Consider the following 23,418-nt stretch of genomic DNA (forward strand, 5'->3'; position numbering starts at 1 on the left):
GCCATAGAAAAGTATCTTAATGGATTTCTTGGGTGGTTTGCCTACAACTACCACTGGGTTTGATTACTTGTTTGTTGTGGTGGACAGATTCAGCAAAATGGTGATCCTCATTTCTTGTAAGAAGACAATCTCAGGAGAAGGTGCCACAAAGTTGTTTTTCCACCATGTTTGGAAACATTTCGAGTTACCTACTTCTATCATTTCGGATCGCGATAGCAGATTTTTTGGTCACTTTTGGAAGTCTTTATGGGGATTGATGGACACAAAGTAGAAACATAGTACTGCTTTTCATCCTCACACAGATGGACAAACAGAAGTGGTAAATCGGACCATGGTACATGTATTGAGAGGATATAACTCTAAGAATCCTCGTACTTGGGATGCAAGTTTACCTTTGTTTGTGCCTAATAAATCTCGGCCGTGAAAGCTGACCGAAGGAACTTCTTCTCGGCCCTAGCGCCTGTCCATAAGCCGAACGTGGCAAGTCGTTGTTCGCTTTCTCTGGTGAGACAAAGGTGGGCTGTGAAGGAGAAGCCATCACGGCCTCGGTAAGCACGGACGAAGGGAGTGATAACTCCTCAGATACACGGCCAAAATAGGAAAGTCAAGTGGCATCAAGGTCCCACGCTTCATTTAATGAAGTAACGCCCCTGACTACAGTAGAGGGCCCACGATCCACGTAAGAGCATTTAATGTGCAAGGGAAGAGGGGAAGTGATTGAAGCCAGGGTATGATGAGTAACATCAGGGTGATTGTTTGTGCCTAATAAATCTCAGCCGTAAAAGCTGACCGAATGGACTTCCTCTCGGCCCTAGCACCTGCCCACATGCTGAACATGGCAGCTCGTTGTTCATTTTCTTTCATAAAACAAAGATGAGCTGTGAAGGCAAAACCCTCACGGCCTTGGTATTATCGGCCGAGGACGAAGGGAGTGATAACTCCTCAAAAGCACGGCCAAGATAGGAAAGTTAAGCGGCGTCGCCACGTGGCACCAAGGTCCCACGCCTCATTTAATGAAGTAACGCCTCTAACCACAGCAGAAAGCCCATGATCCACGTAGGAGCATTTAATGAGCTAAGAAATAGGGGAGGTGATTGAAGTTAGGGTATGGTGAGTAAAATCAGGGTGATTAGGTGCAAAAATCTTACTTGTAAGATTAAGTCACTAACCGTCAGACCAGAGCATTAAATGCTCCTCCAAGGCCTAGCCCGAAGGTGCAGAATCCACGATCAGGACGGTGGCCGGGATTTCTAGGGGTCACACCACCATGCTTCACATTCCCAAATGTCGATTCGACTACCCACTAGCTCTGATTGATCTCACCATGCAGATTTTCAGCCTCATTATCTTCTCAAGACCCTCCCTATAAATACCAGGCTCCAACTACATTTAAAGGGGTTCAACACCAAACACAAGCCTCCCATGGAGCAGATTATATTTTCCTGTCATTTACTTCTTGTCATTTATCTTCTTGTAATGCATTTTCAATACTTTTACTTGCTTTCTTAGGAGTAGTGACTGTTTGTAGGAAAATCCATTCATCAATATATCATACGACCCTTGATTTTCAAGGCGCCGAAGCACCTTCTATGTTATTCTTTCATTCATCTCATATAATTTACGACCGTTGCTACCCAGCAACGCACCGGAGCACCACCTAAAAACCCACCATCAACACCACCATTAACGGCCTTGTAGCTCAGGCCGTGAACCTCACGACCGAGATCAGTTCCCCTCTCGGCCACAGTCGCTTTGATTAGAAGTTAAACTCAAACAGGCGCACCACTCATCTATTTCCCCAATCAATTCACCCTCAAATGCACGATAAACCGTGCTGGCACCGTGCACAACCGCACCACACCAAAGGAGGACGACCCATGTTGACGCAGATCCCTTCGACCCGGAGCACCAGGCCATGAGATTCGCGTTGGTCAACAGTGATTAGGTGCAAAAATCTTATGACTTGAAAGATTAAGTCACCAACCATTAGCCCAGAGCATTAAATGCTCCTCCAAGGCCCAAGATGCAGAACCCACAATCAGGGCGGCGGCCAGGATTTATGGGGGTCACACCACCATACTTCACATTCCCAAGTATCGATTTGATTACCCCTTATCCCTGATCAGCCTTATTATGCAGATTTTCAGCCTCGATGTCTTCTCAGGACCTTCCCTATAAATACCGGGTTTCAACTACGTTTAAAGGGTTCAACACCAAATACAAGCCTCCAATGGAGCAGATTATATTTTCCTGTCATTTACCTTCTGTCATTTATCTTCCTGTAATGCACTTTCAATACCTTTACTTGTTTTCTTAGGAGTAGTGACAGCTTGTAGGAAAATCCATTCATCAATATATCATACGGCCCTTGATTCTCAAGGCATCGGAGCACCATCTTTGTTACTCTTTCGTTCATCCCATATATCGACCGTTACTACCTAACAACGCGCCGGAGCACCACCTAAAAATCCACCAGTAACACCACTATTAACGGCCTTGTAGCTCAGGCTGTGAACCTGACGGTCGAGATCAGTTCCTCTCTTGGCCACAATCGCTCTGATTAGAAAGTCAAACTCGAACAAGCGCACAACTCATCTATTCACCCAATCGCATCATCCTCAAGTGCACAGTAGACCGTGCTGGCACGCCCGCGCACAAACGCACCGCACCAAAGAAGGACGACCTGTGTTGACGCAGATCCCTTCGGCCCGGAGCACCAGGCCGTGAGATTTGCAGATCAACAACCTTATTTACAATTTGCCTTTAATACGGCGATTCATAGTTCTACTTTGACGTCACCTTTCGAAGTCCATTTGGGCTACCTACCTTCGAGTCCATTTGATATGGTCTTCTCATTTGGTGACAAGCAAAACGAAGAAGAAAATGATGATATGCTAAAAGCACAGCGACCCTTGGAGCGCATTTCGAAGATCCATAAAGAAGTTGAGGAGCAATTACAGAAGTCGCAACAGCAATACAAAGTGCGACATGACAGACATAGGCTCCAGCATGACTTGAAAGTAGGTGATCTGGTTTGGTTAAAACTCAGCAAGGAAAGATTACATGGTGTAGGAAGGAAATTAAAGCCAATTCGATATAGGCCATTCACGATCTTGGAAAAGATTGGAGAGAATGCATTTCGACTTGAGCTACCACCTTACATGCAGATGTATTCAGTAATAAATGCCGAGTATTTAAAAACCTTTGAGCCATCATTATTGGATGATGATGATGATGTTAAGGATTCTTGACTTTCCCCGCTAGAGGATCTATGGTTTGAGAGGGAAGACCCATTGACGGCAGACTACATTCTTGAGAAGAAAGCCACTACGACTTGGCGTGGTCAGATAGAATCCTATCGCATTTGAAGAAAGGGGCAGTTGCCAAGCAATTCAAAATGGTTTCACAAGGAAAAAGGAATTCAAGAGTTCCCTCATTTGCAGTTTTAGCTTTCGCAAGAGCTTCAACTTCCCTAAAATGGGGAGCCATGATCCAGGTGGATCTTCCGTACGTAATATAATATGATATTAAATCCATATCATATTATGTTACTTAATTATCATTCTATTTAATTATTATAAACCCATTAAAAATTTGTGGTTCAAACCTAATGGATTTGAAACCGCTCAAACTTAAAGGTTTATATCAATTAAACTTTTTAAACCATACATGATGTAAGGTTTAAAATCAATTGTTATTTTTAGTTTTCCATTTTCAGAAAACTCATTTTGTATATAAATTGAATGTTAGAATGAATTAATCAATCAGTTTTCATTCGATTCTATTCCATTCTCCATAATCATTGTGTTCCTTATTATTCTTGATTAAGAGTTCCACACGAAACCTTTGATCATGGTTTGAATTAAGAGTAGACACCATGCTTTAATTTGAATTGAACTATGAATGGGAAGAGTGTGTATAGAATTCGACAATCTGGATTAGATACATACTTGGTTGTTTAAAATGTTCTTCTATGCTTAATGGATTCCTAATGCTTAATTTTAGGTTAGACAACAGATGATCAATTTAGGGAATTAGGAATACAAGGTTAGGGTCAGACACCACGGCTTAGAGCCTGTTTGGGAGTGCTTCTAGAAGGGCCAAAAACGCTTTCTAATAACTAAAACCGCTTCTGATAGTGTTTGGCATTAAAATGTAGAAGCGCTTCTGGGTCATAGAAGCAATTCCTGGAGAAGCACTTGCTATGTGCTTCTTGAGGAAGCACTCCCAAGTGCTTTTCCACAAAGCACTTTAATTTGTTATGAAAATTCAAGATTTTTATAATAAAAGCGCTTATGTTAGAAGTGCTTATGAGCAGAAGTACTTCCTAGAGAAGCAGTCTCAAACGAGCCCTTAATCATACTTTAGCTAGAATCAATCCATTAATCTAAATTGAACTTGAGAACTTATTTGCTTGAGTTAATTTCTTTTCTTTCTTTCTTATTTTATTTATTTCCTTTCTTTTTCATTTCTGTTTTGTGTAGGGAAAATGAATTGGATCATTCAATCACCAATCCTCGTGGGATCGACCTCGCACTTACATATGCTATACTACCAAACGGCTTGTGCACTTGCAAGTATCACAAGTTGAGGGTGCAGCTGAATCGACGCAACATCAAAAATTTTGTTAAATTGATGATGTTGCATATATGCTAAGCCCACATATCCAATAATAAAATGCCACGTGGATTTGAATAAATAAAAAATGTTTTGAAAATGTTTAAGAAATTAATTAATTATTTTTAAAAACCTCCCTCTTTTTATTTATCTCTCTGCTTATGAATCACTCTATAAAGTAAAGAAAAATAAAATAAAATTTCTGGGTATTTAGGTGCAGGGGTGGGTCTAGGGTTGGGGTGGGCTTGAGTGGTTTCTTTTGGTTCAGTGGGGGTTGGGTGGGGGATGGATCGGGGTGGGGGAGAGTGGGGGAGAAAGCAAGATTGAGAGGGAGAATGAGCACAGAGAGAGAGAGAGAGAGAGGAGGTGGAGGGAGGGGCTGAGGTTTTTTTTTCTCTTTTTTAATTTTTTTTAAAGATTTTAAATGTTAAACTATTTAAAAAAAATATTTTTTTTATTTAGATCCACTTGACATTTTCTCATTGGCTATGTGAGCACCACATATGTGCCATGTCAGCAATTTAACATAAATTTTTAACTGAATCTCACGGCGGGATTAAATTGATGTGTGAGTTGTAACATAAAAGACCAATAATTTGAAAAAAAAAAAAAAAAAAAAAAAGGGACTAAAGGAGATTATTTCACAAATCTTTCTATTTCGAGTTAAGTCTTTATGGTTTAACTCTAATCTCATGTTTATAACTGAGTGTTGCATTATAGCCCTCTTCTGAGTGATTCATTTGTGAGAGGACAACTTTGGTGAGATTTGAAGTTGAATTTGTGCTTTGTATGATTTTTGAAATTGTGTGAAAACTAAGATTGGGGAATTTGTTGCATTTGGCTATCACACTACCACACTTTGAGCATATTATGTTTTGAACTTTGCCGCTTTGTGAATAATGTCCAAAATTGAGCTTTTATTGTTAAAAACTTTTGAGTCATGTGCATGAGTCATTTCTCTTCAGAAAATGTTCGGAAAGATTGTTTTGAGTTCTTTTTATTTTTTTAATTGTTTTTCTTTTTGTTTTATTTTTTTGTTTTTGTTAATGTATTTATGTTTGTTTTTGTTTTTGGTTTTGCTTAAGGACTAACAAATCTAATAAGTTTTCTAACCATTTTGTTTTGTAGAGTTAGAAAAACGTTTGTGGGTATCGTATCTGTTAAACCCTCAGGAGACACAACTCCTCCTACTAGGGATGCCTAGAGGTTTAAAGGCTTGTTGCATACGCTCAATGCAATCGAGTTACCTACGAAAGTGGTCTAGTTAACTTCTTGTTTTGTTTTTAACTTTGTTTTGTGTTGTTTTGCTCGAGGACTAGCAAAATCTAGGTTTGGGGGTATTTGATCGGTTCATAATTGTATATCATTTTGTACCCTTCTAGCTTATGATTTGGTTATGTTTTTGAGTTAAACTTGTGCTTTTAATCCTTTTTGTGTTTATCTTTGAGCTTTAGGTAATAATGATGGCTTTAGAGAGCATAATTCATGCAATTCAAGCATGTTAAGGCCTAATTTGGATGAATGGATGAAGAGCTTAAAGACAAACTCATTTTGGCTACAGCCCCCTGCCAGTCCAGTTACGTAGGTCATATTGCAAGCTTTGTTTCAACAACCTACATAGCTCGAATGAGGCCACATTCTTCATGAAAGTTGTTCCAATTGGTGTGTACTATAACATATCCAAACTTCAGCTCCATTGGATAAATCTGGAGTCCGTTACCTAGCAAACACAGAACCATGCTCAGGATGGATCTTATCAGCGCGGAAAATGAGTTAGCAATTTGTTTCGGCCTTAACTTCTTCCTCCGACCTTGGATTGGCCCAAATAACATATGGATGGAAAGAAGACATTCTGAACTTCAATTTCGAGTGCTTAAAGTCCTAATTTGATTAAGAGAAGCCCAAGTTGTAAGCCCTTGAAGTTGCTGGTTATGCTGACCTCAGCATGTGCTGGTTGGATGCTTGGTCATGGTGAGCTAGGTATGAGCTATCATTTCTGGTTGGAAGCTTGGTCATGGTGACATGAAGATGAGCTAGGGCTGCTGGTGGGATCTATTGGTGAAGTGCATCAACCAATTCAAGATTTTCTAATACAAGTGCATCACCCAATTTAGATTTTCTAATACAAGTGCATCAACCATTTCAGATTTTATAAAACAAGTGTTGTATGCATTAGCCATATTGAATTAAGATTTTCACTTCCCCTAGGCCTATAAATAGGGAAGTTCTCTAAGCTTGTAAACACACCCCAAGGGGGGGAGCTCTCAAACACTTCTCTAGAGCTCCCTTCCCTTCTCTCCCTCAAATTCTCTTAGTTTCTCTTTCTAGTTTTCAATTGTTATAATGAGATCTTTGTGCTGAAATTTTCCTTTAAGTCTTTCCAAGTTCTACTTTAATTTTCATTGTTATGTAAATTCTTTTCTTTAGTTTCAAGTTTGATTAGTTTCCAAGTTTCAATTATGATTTTTGTTCTTATTCATTATGCTTATAAGTTAATATGCTAGTTTGAATGATTGATCACCATTTAGGCTTGCATGTTAGCTATCTTGGTTTGAATTAAGAGTAGACACCATACTTTAATTCGAATTGAACTATGAATAGGAAGAGTATGTATGGACATTCGACAACAGGGATTAGATACATGCTTGGTTGTTTAAATTGTTCTTCTATGCTTAATGGGTTCCTAATGCTTAATTTTAGGTTAGACAACAAATGATCAAATTAGGGAATTAGGAACACAAGGTTATGACCACACACCATGGCTTAATCATACATTAGCTAGAATCAATCCGTTAATCTAATTGAACTTGGGAACTTATCTGCTTGAGTTAGTTATTTTCTTTCTTCCTTGTTTTATTTATTTCCCTTCTTTTTCATTTCTGTTTTGTGTAGGGAAAATGAATTGAATCATTCAATCACCAATCCTCGTGGGATCGACCTCGCACTTACATATGCTATACTACCAAACGGCTCGTGCACTTGCGAGTATCACAAGTTGAGGATGTAGTTGAACCCATTTTGGTGCAGCTGTATCTACACAACAAGTTTTTCATATGCTATACTACCAAACGACTCGTGCACTTGCGAGTATCACAAGTTGAGGATGCAGTTGAACCCATTTTGGTGCAGCTGTATCTACACAACAAGTTTTTGGCGCCGTTGCCGGGGATCGGTAACATTGTTTGATTCTATTTGGCTTTCCTACTTTATTATTATTATTTTTTTTCTTAACTGGACAATTTCTTGTTTTAAAGTTAATGACGTTAATGGACAAGTTGTGTTTGTAGTCCAACAGAAAAGGACAATTGCCCAACAAGCAAGAGAACTGGGTTTAAGTCCCAGCTTACACAACCCATTGGTGCTTGTTGCTTTGAAGCATGGAATTGGATGTGTGTTGATTTTCCTTTTCATTTTAGTTTTTATTTCCTAATCCTTTAATTTTGTTTCAAGTTTTCTGTGCTTGTTTTAGCAATTTATGATAGCTTAATAAAAATGGAAAGAGATGGCAACCTCAATCATAAAAATGGGAAGTGTGGAGCAGTGGGAGAAGTCGCGACCTCCAAATGCATCACGCTCGACCTAATCGCTTCAAGGGGAAGCATTTCAATCCTTTCTCTTCTTTGAATTCTGTTTATTTCCGTAGTTGTTTTTGCCTTTTGGTCCGCGTTGAGTTCTTTTTTTTTCTATGCTGAATCCAACCATATAAAGAACGTAAAATTTGGACTTACGGTTGGAAAGTTATAGCTTAAAAACTGAATAGAGGTCGAAGCTGAAAAACATAGAAACGAATCTGTCCAAATGGTGATAAATAGGTGATAGAAAGTGCTGTTTGTTTTTTTTCTTTGGTTTCTTGGTTTGTTTCTTTTAGTACAATAATTTATATCGTTTGTTTGAGTTTGTTTAGAGTACTTAGTTCATTTTCGTTTATGGTTTGTTGTTTCATGTTATCTTAATTTGTTTTTGTTTCTTTTTCTTACGAGAATATATTTTTTTTTTTTTAAAAAAAATTTTAAAAAAAAAATTTATTTTTCATATGAGCTGACTTATGGTAACTCCAGTGAGCACCTTCGTCAATATAGTGTCTAGGAGTTCTTTAGGCGACACCTTCGGTGTCTAAGAAGTTTGGGTTTTAAGCGGGACCATTGTTACCCCTCCAACCTTCCCGGATCCCCTGGCTGTGTTTTCTGAGGCCCTTAACTGGTCATCCGTGAGTTGCTTGTATATTGTGTGTTTTTAAATTAAGTTTTTTTTATTTTCTTTGTTTTCTTTTCTGTTGAGTCTTTGTTTTTGTTTGGTTTCTGTTTTTGTGTTGTTATGTTAGTTTATTTATTTATTTACGTGGTATGGTTAGTTAGTTTATTTCTGAGTGTTAAAACACATTTTTATTTCAAACATTGCATAAAAAAAAACAATAATAATAAAAAAAAAAGCATCATCATCATCATCTTCTTCATCTTCTTCATCTCCATCATCATCATGGCTTGCCTCTATTTTCTCGCACTTGTAGAATCTGCAGCAGCTCCACATGGTCCTCATTTTTTCTCTGCAGTGCTTCCACGTGCTGATTGGAACAGTAGAGCCGCTTCTGCAAGTCCGCCACCATAGCCTTCAAGGAAGCTATTTCCTCGCTCATCGCGGCACACTCCCTTGTCCTCGCCAGTAATCGCATGCCCAAATTGGTAGCAGAGACTGCGTGGAGCACAGTTAAATTGTGGGACTCCTCTACCGCTGCCTTATCAGACCTCTGTGCCACATGCAGATGATCTGTCGGAGTGAGCTTGCTGCTAATCATGCCTCCTAGCAGCACTGCTCTGTTCGACAGTGCCTTAGAAAAGTTCGGTATTGCCTCAGCAAAGTTTGAGGCCGTGCCGTGATGATATGAAGAGTTTGGAAAGACAGTGTTTGGAGGAGCCCTTGTCTGGGCATTCGGTGGTGCAAGTGAGAGCTCAAGGTTGAGATCATCAAGGTGAGTGCATGAGGATGCCATTTTTTTTTTTTTTCTGTTTCTGGATTTTTTGATGTTTTTCCTTGAGTTTGCAGGAAGAAATGTTGGGTATCATCCGCTTGCAGAGGTGTGGTTTAAATAGACATATGCTGATGAGAGAGAGCCAACACCATTTCGGATTTCCCGGGCATGCTCGACCTAATCGCTTCAAGGGGGAGCACATTAACTTTCACTTTACTTTTCTTTTCTCCGTGTTTTCTGGTGTTTTATGTTTTTGCCCGTTACTTTCATTTTCTAGTGCTTTGTGTTTTTGCCTTTCCCTTTCGGCTATCATCTTTGTCTTATTTTAGTTAGGGAAATGTGTTTTCTTTTCCCTTTGTCGTCTTTGTTTTATTTTAGTTGGGAAGTGTGTTTTCTTTTTCTTTTTCTTTTTCTTTCTGCAACCTTACTCTTTTATTTCCGAAACAAAATAACGAAAATACAAAAACAACAAAATAAAATAAAAACAACAATAATGCAGTAGGAAATCATTTCTTCTCGGTGCTTGGTGTCTCGACCATTGTAGCTTTGAGTTTGGCCCTTTGGCTTTCCTCTTTCGAGGCTTCACGCACAGCTTCTTGGGGCTCATCACTTGAGCTCCCAAAGATCGCAATCTTAGCTTGAGCGTAACTACTCTCGCGATCTGCTTGTTTGCGTTTACCCGGTCGGTCTAGGTCTTCCAGCTGTTTTCGCATGTCGCGAGAGTACAACTCTACCATCTTTGATAGGTTTCTATTCTCGTCCCGCAATACTTCTAGCTGGTGTCGATTCACCTCCATTATCCTTGACCTCTCCCTTTTCAAGCTTTTTATAGCAGTCTGACACTCCTCAACCATACTTCGCTCCGCCGCCAACTGACCTTTCAGCACCTCTACCTCATGGGACTTCGCAAGTAGGCGATGACCCAAACTTGCGACTGTTGCTGTACTTTGCACGCTCAGTGCCAGGGCATCGCTCACGACCCGGTTGTCATCCCTTGTCCCTAGCACACGTATATCTTTAGGAGTCACTAAATTTCTAGCCACTCCAATGGCAACATCGTTGTCCAAGAGTATTGAGTCAGTTACTGTCACAGGCCCCCGTGCGGAAGCAAAGTAGGGCATCCATACTGGTGCCGCTGCTTGGCCTCGTGTCTGAGTCGGTGGAGCTAGGTTGAGATCCAACGAAAATGGGTAGTTAGAGGCCATTTGATTTCTCACTCTCTTTTCTTCTTTCTTTCTTTTCTCTTTTGTGTGTTTATGAGTTTGCGTTTTTTTCACCCTTTCTTATAGACTTAGTCTTTGACAAACCCTAGCCATTACAGCATCTGAGCATTTTCTGAATCTCCAGCATTCCTTGAGTCCCACAACCTTCTCACCTTCCAACCATACCCAACTCATTTATCACGACGTGTCTTTTCTGAACGAACGCGTTCAGTAAAGTCTTCGCGCCTTTCCATGAGCCCGTAATTTTTGCTTGTGGAGTCTGTGGCGCCTCTATGCGTCGACACGTGTCTCGCCCTGTCTGTTGGTCCCTTACACTGAACCGAGACATCATGACCCATGTTAAAATCCCGCTCTTTGTGTTGCTAATCACGGTTCGATAGTTTGTTTTTACAAAACTAAATAATAATAAAAAGCCGGAAATGAAAACAAATTGTGGGTCGGGTTTCACTTTAGTTTGGGTTTCAAAGTGGGTTAAATTCACCGTGGTTTGTGTTTCGAAATTGTGGGCTTTGGGCTTCAAAAATTTTTTGGGTTTCAGAATTGTGTGATTAGGGTTTACTGTTTCTTTTTTTTTGTTTTTTTTTGTTTGTGTTGTAATTTTTATTTTATAATTATTTTGTTTTTGTTTTCTTTTGTGATTTTGTGATTTTTTTTTATTTGCTTTAATACCTTTCATTTGTTGTTATGACATTGTTTGTGGCTAATTTTTAAACATTGAGGACAATGCTCATTTCTAGGTTTGGGGGTATTGGAGTTTAGCAAGTAAACTTGGTTTTTCTTAAAATTTAAAAAAAAAAAAAAATATTAATTTCTTTCTTGTTTTGAATCTTGTTTTGTTTAGTCACTTTCCGAACACATTTGATGAGATTGTGATAAATGTTGCATGACTTAAATAAAAAATTGAATTTTTTTTATTTTTTATTTTTTTCCTTGTAAATTTTTATTGTAAAAAAATAATAATTAATTAATTAATTAATTTGGCATCGTTCTAGCATGACATGTTCAAAACCTTCTTTGCACTTGCCATTTGTTTCATAATTTTCCAATTAAAGGATTTGCATGATCTAAAGAATTGTATGAATCATAAATTAGACTTATTTAACCAACTATATAAAGTGAGCTTTTGAGCCTTGTACTTCAATTCATGAGTGTTATATACATACTCTTATTTTCTTGTCATCAAAGTTGTTGTTTGATCTCATTATTCATTGATTTGGTTGAACACTTAAAAGTCATTCATTCTTATGCAATTTGATTTCATGACATTTAAGAAGTGATTTTAAGGCCCTCTTTGGATCGTTTGTGCCTTTCAAGCTAACCTTATGCATGCTTAAGCATGATTTTCCATTGTTAACCATTTTGAGCCTACATGTAAACCTTTTCTTTCATTTTACCAATTATATTTCCTCGCCTTAGCCCGAAAAACAAGAATTTACCTTTCTAAGGAACTCATGAGCTCTAATTCGGATGTGTTTTTCATGCTAAGTTTGGGAAGGGATATTACAAAAAAAAAAAAAAAAAAAAATTCACTCAATTGGTGAAAGAAAAGAAAAGAAAAGAGAAAAAATTGTGATTAAGTGGTGGTTGAATGAAATTTCATTTTTGGGTTTCATTTTTGGGCCTTCAAAATAATTTGGTGTTTGGAAAGGAGTTTGAATCAATGTAAATGAAGGTATAAGGAGTTTTGATCATGTAAAAGAAAAAAAATCTAATCGTGATGATTCGAAGTCTTGTAAACAATTATTTTATGTTCTTACATTTTGAGTTCCTTGGACTTTGTATTATCCATACCTTTCATTTCTCACTCACCTTACACCCTTGGCCCCATTACAACCTATAATAAAGACCTAAATTGATCTTAAATGTCATATGGTTGAATTGCATGCATTTTCTTACTTTTAAGTGTTTGGCATTCTTCTTGAGATCATATTAATGCAAGTTCTTCATCTTTCTATTTCGAGTTAAGTCTTTATGGTTTAACTCTAATCTCATGTTTATAACTGAGTGTTGCATTATAGCCCTCTTCTGAGTGATTCATTTGTGAGAGGACAACTTTGGTGAGATTTGAAGTTGAATTTGTGCTTTGTATGATTTTTGAAATTGTGTGAAAACTAAGATTGGGGAATTTGTTGCATTTGGCTATCACACTACCACACTTTGAGCATATTATGTTTTGAACTTTGCCGCTTTGTGAATAATGTCCAAAATTGAGCTTTTATTGTTAAAAACTTTTGAGTCATGTGCATGAGTCATTTCTCTTCAGAAAATGTTCGGAAAGATTGTTTTGAGTTCTTTTTATTTTTTTAATTGTTTTTCTTTTTGTTTTATTTTTTTGTTTTTGTTAATGTATTTATGTTTGTTTTTGTTTTTGGTTTTGCTTAAGGACTAACAAATCTAATAAGTTTTCTAACCATTTTGTTTTGTAGAGTTAGAAAAACGTTTGTGGGTATCGTATCTGTTAAACCCTCAGGAGACACAACTCCTCCTACTAGGGATGCCTAGAGGTTTAAAGGCTTGTTGCATACGCTCAATGCAATCGAGTTACCTACGAAAGTGGTCTAGTTAACTTCTTGTTTTGTTTTTAACTTTGTTTTGTGTTGTTTTGCTCGAGGACTAGCAAAATCTAGGTTTGGGGGTATTTGATCGGTTCATAATTGTATATCATTTTGTACCCTTCTAGCTTATGATTTGGTTATGTTTTTGAGTTAAACTTGTGCTTTTAATCCTTTTTGTGTTTATCTTTGAGCTTTAGGTAATAATGATGGCTTTAGAGAGCATAATTCATGCAATTCAAGCATGTTAAGGCCTAATTTGGATGAATGGATGAAGAGCTTAAAGACAAACTCATTTTGGCTACAGCCCCCTGCCAGTCCAGTTACGTAGGTCATATTGCAAGCTTTGTTTCAACAACCTACATAGCTCGAATGAGGCCACATTCTTCATGAAAGTTGTTCCAATTGGTGTGTACTATAACATATCCAAACTTCAGCTCCATTGGATAAATCTGGAGTCCGTTACCTAGCAAACACAGAACCATGCTCAGGATGGATCTTATCAGCGCGGAAAATGAGTTAGCAATTTGTTTCGGCCTTAACTTCTTCCTCCGACCTTGGATTGGCCCAAATAACATATGGATGGAAAGAAGACATTCTGAACTTCAATTTCGAGTGCTTAAAGTCCTAATTTGATTAAGAGAAGCCCAAGTTGTAAGCCCTTGAAGTTGCTGGTTATGCTGACCTCAGCATGTGCTGGTTGGATGCTTGGTCATGGTGAGCTAGGTATGAGCTATCATTTCTGGTTGGAAGCTTGGTCATGGTGACATGAAGATGAGCTAGGGCTGCTGGTGGGATCTATTGGTGAAGTGCATCAACCAATTCAAGATTTTCTAATACAAGTGCATCACCCAATTTAGATTTTCTAATACAAGTGCATCAACCATTTCAGATTTTATAAAACAAGTGTTGTATGCATTAGCCATATTGAATTAAGATTTTCACTTCCCCTAGGCCTATAAATAGGGAAGTTCTCTAAGCTTGTAAACACACCCCAAGGGGGGGAGCTCTCAAACACTTCTCTAGAGCTCCCTTCCCTTCTCTCCCTCAAATTCTCTTAGTTTCTCTTTCTAGTTTTCAATTGTTATAATGAGATCTTTGTGCTGAAATTTTCCTTTAAGTCTTTCCAAGTTCTACTTTAATTTTCATTGTTATGTAAATTCTTTTCTTTAGTTTCAAGTTTGATTAGTTTCCAAGTTTCAATTATGATTTTTGTTCTTATTCATTATGCTTATAAGTTAATATGCTAGTTTGAATGATTGATCACCATTTAGGCTTGCATGTTAGCTATCTTGGTTTGAATTAAGAGTAGACACCATACTTTAATTCGAATTGAACTATGAATAGGAAGAGTATGTATGGACATTCGACAACAGGGATTAGATACATGCTTGGTTGTTTAAATTGTTCTTCTATGCTTAATGGGTTCCTAATGCTTAATTTTAGGTTAGACAACAAATGATCAAATTAGGGAATTAGGAACACAAGGTTATGACCACACACCATGGCTTAATCATACATTAGCTAGAATCAATCCGTTAATCTAATTGAACTTGGGAACTTATCTGCTTGAGTTAGTTATTTTCTTTCTTCCTTGTTTTATTTATTTCCCTTCTTTTTCATTTCTGTTTTGTGTAGGGAAAATGAATTGAATCATTCAATCACCAATCCTCGTGGGATCGACCTCGCACTTACATATGCTATACTACCAAACGGCTCGTGCACTTGCGAGTATCACAAGTTGAGGATGCAGTTGAACCCATTTTGGTGCAGCTGTATCTACACAACAGTCGTCTCCATCTTCCTCAAAATTAAAAGAATCAAAAAATCAAAAAAAAAAAAAAAGATTGTACAGAAACCACCGGCCATCATGAACCCAGCACTACCTCCCACCATGAATCCGTCAATTATATGAGCGGATGGGATTTGCAAATAAGACTTACTGGTGGGATATGGATCACAGTTCCAACTGAAACCCAGTCATCTTATGGTAGATCCACAATCAACTTATATATCCCTTGTTTTCTAGAGAGAGAGAGAGAGAGAGAGAGAGAAGAAGAAGAAGAAGAAGAAGAAGAAGAAGAGAAAAAGAGGAAGAGGGAGGGGTGGTGGGCGGTGGTTGATGGTTCTTTTTCTTTTTCGATTTTTTATTTTTTAATTGTTTGAATTAATAATTAAAGGGTATTTTAGGAATAATGGTGGGTGGGAAGATAGGATTATGTTTTTTCAAATTTATATGGTGGATGAAAAGATAAGGTGGGTGGGAAAATAGGACAAGAGGGTGGAAATAACAGCATTCAAAAAAAAAAAAAAAAAACCAACCTTTTAACCCAAAACCCCAAAAGCTAAGGGGCAGACTTCAATCACTCAGCAAAGTAGAGAGCAGACAACAATGGAGTCTGATGCGAGTTGTGCACTCTTTCTTTCGCCTTATGGATTGCCTTTTCTTTCCCAATACTGAATAAATTTTTTCGAGTTTCTCAAAAACCAAGTTTCGAACCGTTTCAACCGTTTTCATCATCAGGATCAGGATTTCTTAAACAATCATAGCCCCCTCTTCCCCCTTTGCCTCCTTGCGTCGAAGTCTTGCCCTCCGAGGTATTTAATTAATTGGTGTATTTTGCAAATTCAAGCACACGCTTGCATTAGTTTCGAGATATGATATTGAGCAATTGATTGATTTTAATGTGGAATAGATTTTGCTCTCTGTGAAGTACACTGTGGAGCCAGTGGAGTTGGGTGGACTTACTTTGCTCAAGGTCACTTCTTTCTTTTTCATTTCTGTTTGGTTTCCCAGAAAATGGAGCATGGTAAAGATAAACGAATATAAAATGAGATTTTCTATTTAACCCCACACTTCTCTTTGTTCACCCCATGTTCTAAGTTCACCCCAACTTCTAATTTAAATTTTCACAATTTCTAAGAAAACCCCACTATCTTCCCAAACTGCCCTTAAATACACCCCAAGCTGAAAAAATAAGAAATAAAAGAGTTTTTCTATTTAAACCTCACACTTTTCTTTGTTCACTCCAATACTTAAATCATTAAACAATATTTGTAGTATACATGAGATTTTGTTGTTTTCACAAGGCTGTTTTTATCATGTGATTAAAAAGGTTAACTAATTTAGACAAAGATGTGTGTGGTTGGGTTTAAAGCTCAGACCACTGACATGCAAGTTAAGACTTTTTTTTTTTTAATTTATAGAATTAGACTCCATTAGAAATATGATGTAGAGGAATTTGTATTTTTCTAAAACTTAATATGAAGAGCGGTGGGGCCTGTGGGGTGTGTGTATAGATAGATGTATTAGGGTTTAATATTAAGTTGAATGACCTTTTTTGTCTTTTTACACAATAATAAAATTAACAGCTTAATAATTTAAGTATTGGGGTGAACAAAGAGAAGTGGGGGGTTTAAATAGAAAATCTCTATAAAACTTCATTTTTTTTTACTTTCCTTTTAAAGGAGAACAAAAAAAAAAAAAAAAAAAGTTGCCCCTTTGAGTAGAAAGTTTTGATAATCTATCAAATTAAGCTTAATCTGAGTGTAAATGCGACGCGTTAGTACTCAAGAGGTTTTCATGCTATCCAACTCCGATTTAGTTCCTGGGAAATATGAAGGTGTATGGAGTTCTACCTATCTTTTGTTTGCTTTGTTAATAGTGATTCAATTATTAAAACTGACACTAGATTGAGTTTGTAATATTCTGCGTTACAAATGTTTATCTTATTTATGAAATACTGTTGATCTAGCTAAAGCTCTTAGCTCTGAAGTTCAAAATGGACATTTATCGTTTACCGGTAAACGAGTTTTAGAGGTGTGCATCCTAATGTTTTCAGGTGAATGTATACTGTCCCATAATGCATACACATGTGTAATTACTTTGTGTGGTAGTCTAATGTTCAAGTGTAATTAAGTTGACTTTTATTCGTAAAGGTGCTTTTGTGAAATGGGACATACGTTTCTTTGGCTTCTGGTCGCATTCAGATTGTAGGGTGTCTTTTAATTGTTACTAACAGAACTGCAAGCTCCTATGTCCTAGCTTGGAACATTCAATTAAGTAAAGAATATTAACTTGAATGAACTGCAATCTCTTCGTGAGACATTACCAAATGGTTTAATGACAAATAGCCTGAACACGTTAGAGATAACACCATGTTCTGTTGTATTAGATGGAAGTTATGTTTAGTTGGAGTCTTTGTTATGGGCTCTAACATATAACTTTTGAAAAAGTTACATGAAGCTACATTTGAATGAATATCTCCACACCTTCACAAGTCATTCATGAAGCTACATTGTCATTGATCAATAATCAGCATATAACTCATATATCTCTGATGAGTGATTCCCTCGTTGGCCTAGAAATTGAAGCCACTGTCTTTTATCTCCTTCTCCCATTTCTCACTATGTCTTACTGTGTTTCCTATCATGATTTTTCAGCTTGGTTGCGGTCATGGACTTCCTGGTATCTTTGCTTGCCTTGAGGTGAGTTTTTGCTTCTTAAGCTCGTACAATTGGTTGCATGGATTAGATTTCTTAAGATTCTTCATTGTTGCTTCAGGGTGCAGCTGCCATTCATTTCCAGGACTTCAATGCGGAGGTCCTGCAGTGTCTCACCATACCTAATGTAAATCCAAATGTTCCAAGCTTCCAACGCCCAGCACTGCAAGTTACAAAGTGTGATGCGGGGACGGAAATTCATTTTTTTTGCTGGCGACTGGCGTGAAATCCATAAGCTTCTTCCCTATGCACAAAACATTGAGAAGGATCTTAATGTTAGTACAGGGAAAGGTCTAGATGCTCAGTATGATATTATTTTAATGGCAGAGACACTTTACTCAATCTCTTCTCTCCCGCATCTCTATGAACTCATAAAGAAGGTATTTCTTATTTATGATTCAGAACTGTGAACTTGCCGCTGCTGTAGGTCTGACAATGTTTAATTTACAGTGCATAACTCCTTCTCATGGAGTAGTATACATGGCTGCCAAGAAGCATTATTTTGGAGTCGGTGGGGGAACTCGAAGGTTCCTATCTATTGTGGAGAAAGATGGTAAGCTAGTGTGAATTATCTAGAAAACTACTTAGAATCTATCTCGCCGCAGAAGTAGTCTCTTATTTGTTTTCTACCCCATTCCTTTGGTTCATGGGATTGGGTTTAAGGGGATGGAACAAGTTACAGTATACCACATTCATGTATGAGCAGGGTTTTGTCATTGTAATTAAAATATTTAGGGCATGTTTGGGACGCCTCACTGGACAGGACAGCCTTAAATAGTACTTTAAACCCACGTTTGGCAGGCAGGGGACTAACTTAAATGAGCTTATATAGCCCAACAGTACAAAAATTGCCTCGCTCGCTCTTCCAATATAACGAGCTTGAAACACGGTTCGCAAAATAGCGAGTTCACTAAACAAAACACGCGAGTCCAACGCGATACCAGTTTCTTCTTCTTCCTTCTTCAGTTAGACACGAGTCCAGGCAATGGACGCCAAGTCCTCCACTTCAGAGCCCAAGTTCATCGAAAAGGCTTGAAACCCAGTAATCGCGTTGAGATCTTGCTGCTGCTAATGGTCACCGAAGGCCGAGCTCTGGTCGTACATGTGGGTCAGGGACGACGAGGCTTGGGTCTCTGTTTGGCTATCAGAATAGCAAACGGTGTCGGCCTTGAGCTCGGAAGGCAACAACCATGGGCTCCAACTTTGGGGGGCCTCAAATAGAAGCCATGATTCATTGAATTGACGCAAGAGTTGAAGCAGCCATGGCAGATGCAGAGAGTGGAGAAGATGATGGTGAGCCATGAGATTGAGTTGAATCGTTCATCGTACTAGCCTCCCTGCACGCGCTTCCGCGCGTACGAGAGGCTTTTTTTAATCACGCGCGCTACCCGCGACTTCCAAAGTTCCGTAAATATTTTTTTGCAATTGTATTTATATAGATGTCGCGCGTGCAATTGTTTCAACAGTTTCATATTTTAATCGCGCGCGTGTGATATATCATTGTCTTAAAAACTGCAAAGATGGACATCTAGAAAAATACGGGCGATAAAGAAAAACTTTTAAGACGACGATATATCACACGCGTGCAATTAAAATATGAAACTGTTGAAACAATTGCACGTACGACATCTATATAAATACAATTGCAAAAAAATATTTACGGAACTTTGGAAGTCGCGCGTAGCGCTCATGATTAAAAAAAGCCTCTCGCACACGCGGAAGTGCGTGCAGGGAGGCTAGTCTAATGAACTTTAGGAGCTAGGGGGATTCTTATTCAATTAATTACCGACACGTTAATCTATATATATAAATATTATCCAAAGCAAATCCAACATTAATAGGAAAATCTCAAATAATTTAAGTAAAATAATATTTTCATTCTACACAACATCATAGTTTTAGATGATGGACATAAATATTTACATAATATGCACATAGGAGAAAGACATGCAACAATCAAGACCACTTGTGTCACCCGTTCCTCTCTAATTGATCACTTTTTCATTGTCAATATGTACATAAATAACATGAGATGAGACCAAGTTTAAACATATACTTTTAAATTTTGACAAATTTTAGCATAATTTGGGAACATGTATACTCACCTTCAATTTTGATAGTTTATCCTTTGCTACATCCCTACTCCAATTATCGGAAGAAAACTGTACCAAAAATAGTGTCATTTTCAAAAGTCAAGAGACAAAAGGAAAATCCTTTCATTTCATTATAAGAAGCCAAGTTTAACAATAAAATAATTAAGAAGAAATTTCTAGATGTATGTCTCAACAGTTTGTGTTTTTCTTTCATCGCATGTAAACCGTTGTAGTGGCATTCGCAATTGCTCTGATGTGGAAACTTATTTGAAGCCTATGTGCTGTATTGGTGGTTAAACCTCTGGATTGGAAATATACCAAATTTACCGTGTTAAAAAAATTTCTCCTTTTTTTTTAATTTTATTATTTTTGTTTCATTTTCTTCCTTTTGTTTCTCAGCAAAGGAGAACAAATGATCATTTCAACTGTTGTAGTCAAACAAATTCTTTGATCCCATTGTTGTTAGGAAACAAACAACATTTAATACAACACATAATTTTTTATGAATATAACTAAATTTCAAGGCTGATAAACCTAAAGAAGTTGAAGACCCACACGTGCAGCCGATCTATCTACAACAACAATGAGAGAACAATAACTCCTGCACAACAATTATCGTGGGTTTGATAATTCATGAAGCCAGTAGCAAAAGAAAACTTGAAGTATAATGAAAAAAAAAAAAAAAGGAAAACCTTTCCTCCCTTTTCCTCCCTCCCACTCTATTTTAATTCCTGTAGCAAATGAATCCCCTGAGAAATAAAAGAAAACCAAAAAGAGGGATAAAAAGAAGGCATCAAACCAAAGCGTCATAAAAAACCAAACCAAAAGAACTGAAAACTGGAGAGAAGGCAGAGAAATAAATGTATAATTAAAAGATAACCAAAAGCTTTTTTTATTGAGCCTATTAAATGTCAAATGTCACAAAATGCACAAAATCATGAGAAAGAGAATTACCTGAGAGGATTGGTGAATTAGTTAGACATCACGATTTTGTACCCCAAACCCAAACATATGATTCTGTATTCAGAAGGAATAAAACCATGAACCACAAAAAATAAAAATAAAGCCAGACTAAGCATCCAAACAGATATATCACTTAAGTGGTGTAATGAAAACATAGAATAAACAATTATTTCAATGTAATCGGTTTTGTTGAAAGCAGCTCACCAATTCCTCTGCAAGCCTCCTGCACTTTGGGAAGTTGAACCCCCCTTGAAAACCTACAATGTTAACAATTCACATTAAGGAACGAAAGTAAAAGAAAATAGCCATTTGAACGAAATTTGAAACAGATGCAATAACTAATTGCATACGTCTTTATTTAAAACCAATCTCAATACATCAAGATTGCATACGTCTGCTTGAACATAAAAGCCTCCAGCTGCTGTCTTCTTTGTCACCAATTTAACTATCAAAGAAACAAATATCAGCATAAAAAGAAACAAACCTCTAAAAAGAGAAGAAACACAGCCACAGCCAGTAAGTCCTTTAGCAGTTTTCCTCCCCTTGAACTCCCTCCATCTCTATCATCCTCATTTTGCTTTTAATTCTTCTACCAAAGGAATCCCAGGAGAAAAAAAAGATAGAAGGAAAAAAATCATAGCATAATCTGTATACATGCGGTCCTCCTCGTCTTAGAACCCTTTCACCCCGTTCACCTTCCTGGCTTGGGTTTCATATCACAGTCATGGCCAAAAGAGATGTTCTCAGCTACCAACTGCTCCACATAACCAAGTGAGCAGGGGTTGCAATATCCACAATATACAACATATACATATATATCTATATAATAGTAGAAATATAGCAACAGTAGAGTCATTGTCATCAGTTTAAGACAATCTATAAGTTATGGCAAGTTTAAATCTCAATTATATATGAAGAGCCAACAATACACAAAAAGAGGGTTGCATTTCCTCGAATGCAGTAATGTATATGGATGAAACTATTTTTCATTCTTACAAAAATGCAATCATTGCAGCAAACATAAACAGATTGGCAAAAAAAGAAAAACAACATAAACAGATTGCTTCTTTATATAACCTGAGAAGAGAACCAAACAACGCACTCAGTAAGGAAATAACATAATAACAAATACACAAAATTTGTGATGAAAGAATAACAAAACCCACCATTTCATAAAATGAACGACCAAGGAACAAATATGAGACTTGTTGCAACATCTCTCTGTTTTCTCTTCAAAGTATTCTCTGCAAAAGAGTGAAGAAAAAAAAAAACTCCACCATGTCATTTGAATTCGTAGAACAAAACCAAATACATTTTATCAAACACCTACCCTGCGAATTAACCATGCGAGTAAACACCTACCCTATTCTTGGAGTTGCAGCAACTGTTCTTGAATAATCAAGAATCCAAATATAAGTTGAATAACCAAACTTTCATTCATATCTTAAATTTCATACCTACCATTTCATATAGCAAATAAAAATCAATCCGATAAATGGTGAGCATGCAGCAAAAGGAGTAAGTTTCTCAAAACTCTCTTACCCACTGTAATTTACCGTTTCATTTGGACATGGGTCTGATATGAACACAAAAGCCATGAGAACCGTTCAACATACACGATAGAGAAATACGGAAAATCATCAACAAACACCTTTCCTCTAAAACCTTCTCTGAACGTGAAAGATCTCAAAACCCAATCAAAGAAAGAATATAATACAAATAAGAAAGAAAGATCTGTTAGGCTTACCACCTTCTAAAACTTTCAGTTGAAATCATAGGTGTTTAATTCTTGGAGATGCTGGGAAGTAACCCAATTAAATGAGAAATTTTCTGAGGAAACCAAAACAACAGTAAAAGAGGGATAAAAAGAAGGCATGCATCAAATTAAGCGGGGAAAACCTGGGAAATTGGTGAAGCTGGCAAGGAGCGTTGTGGTTGTTCCCAGCCGTGGTTCTCTATTTTTCTGCTCCTCTTTCTGTTTTTCACATTGTAAGAAGAAAGGCCTATGATAATTGGGTTTGAAGGAAGTGGGGGGCAAACTGAAAGGAACTGCTACTGGAACTGCTCTTAGACACGATGAGGCCGAAGAAACTGATAAGAAGAGCAACTGCTCTGGAGTGAGGGTCTGTACCTTTTTTCTTTTCTTTTTAATTTTTTTTAAGTTATGCGTAATTGTTCTTTTACAATTATATCCTGCTTTAATTAAAATAAGTGCGTTTTAATATTAGTTTACCAAGGATATTTTCGGGGTTTTTGAATGTTTCACATTCTCTGCCTTTTGCTTTATATATATAGATGAACAAATTGAGTAATGAAAAGTGATTACGAAGAAAATTAGAGAAAGAATTGATGAAATTTGTGAGAGAATCACAACTGAAGAGTTTTTGGCAGGGAAGAAAATTTGAGAAAAAGGCAAAAATGAGGGAAGGATCAAAAGTCGTGAGGAAGAAGAGAACAGGAAGAAAGGAAAAAACAAGGACGGGATGGGAAGGAAAGGTAGA

The 23,418-nt window shown here is 37.4% G+C and overlaps 1 long non-coding RNA gene and 1 pseudogene across 8 annotated transcripts; one reads left to right on the forward strand and one right to left on the reverse strand.

The window, feature by feature from the left end:
- Positions 1–16,911: 16,911 nt before the first annotated feature.
- On the forward strand, positions 16,912–18,480 carry LOC110774489 (uncharacterized; annotated as a pseudogene). The gene is made up of 5 exons (XR_015832822.1): positions 16,912–16,981; positions 17,099–17,178; positions 17,802–17,846; positions 17,923–18,241; positions 18,312–18,480. The product of XR_015832822.1 is annotated as an uncharacterized LOC110774489 (transcript).
- A 1,887-nt stretch (positions 18,481–20,367) lies between these two features.
- On the reverse strand, positions 20,368–23,198 carry LOC110759635 (uncharacterized). Of its 7 annotated transcripts, none has more exons than XR_015832885.1 (7): positions 22,280–23,198; positions 22,084–22,161; positions 21,402–21,994; positions 21,122–21,174; positions 20,909–20,971; positions 20,647–20,703; positions 20,368–20,555 (listed from the first exon to the last, which is right to left on the reverse strand). It is a non-coding gene; the product is annotated as an uncharacterized LOC110759635 (long non-coding RNA). The 7 variants fall into 7 exon arrangements; XR_002527153.2 differs by having other exon boundaries at positions 21,402–21,671; positions 22,084–22,715; positions 22,817–23,110; XR_015832886.1 differs by having other exon boundaries at positions 21,402–21,671; positions 22,084–22,493; positions 22,668–23,108.
- Positions 23,199–23,418: the final 220 nt, after the last annotated feature.

The sequence above is a fragment of the Prunus avium genome, chromosome 1 (assembly GCF_965620075.1).
Source record: "Prunus avium chromosome 1, drPruAviu1.hap1.1, whole genome shotgun sequence".
Lineage (NCBI taxonomy): Eukaryota > Viridiplantae > Streptophyta > Magnoliopsida > Rosales > Rosaceae > Prunus > Prunus avium.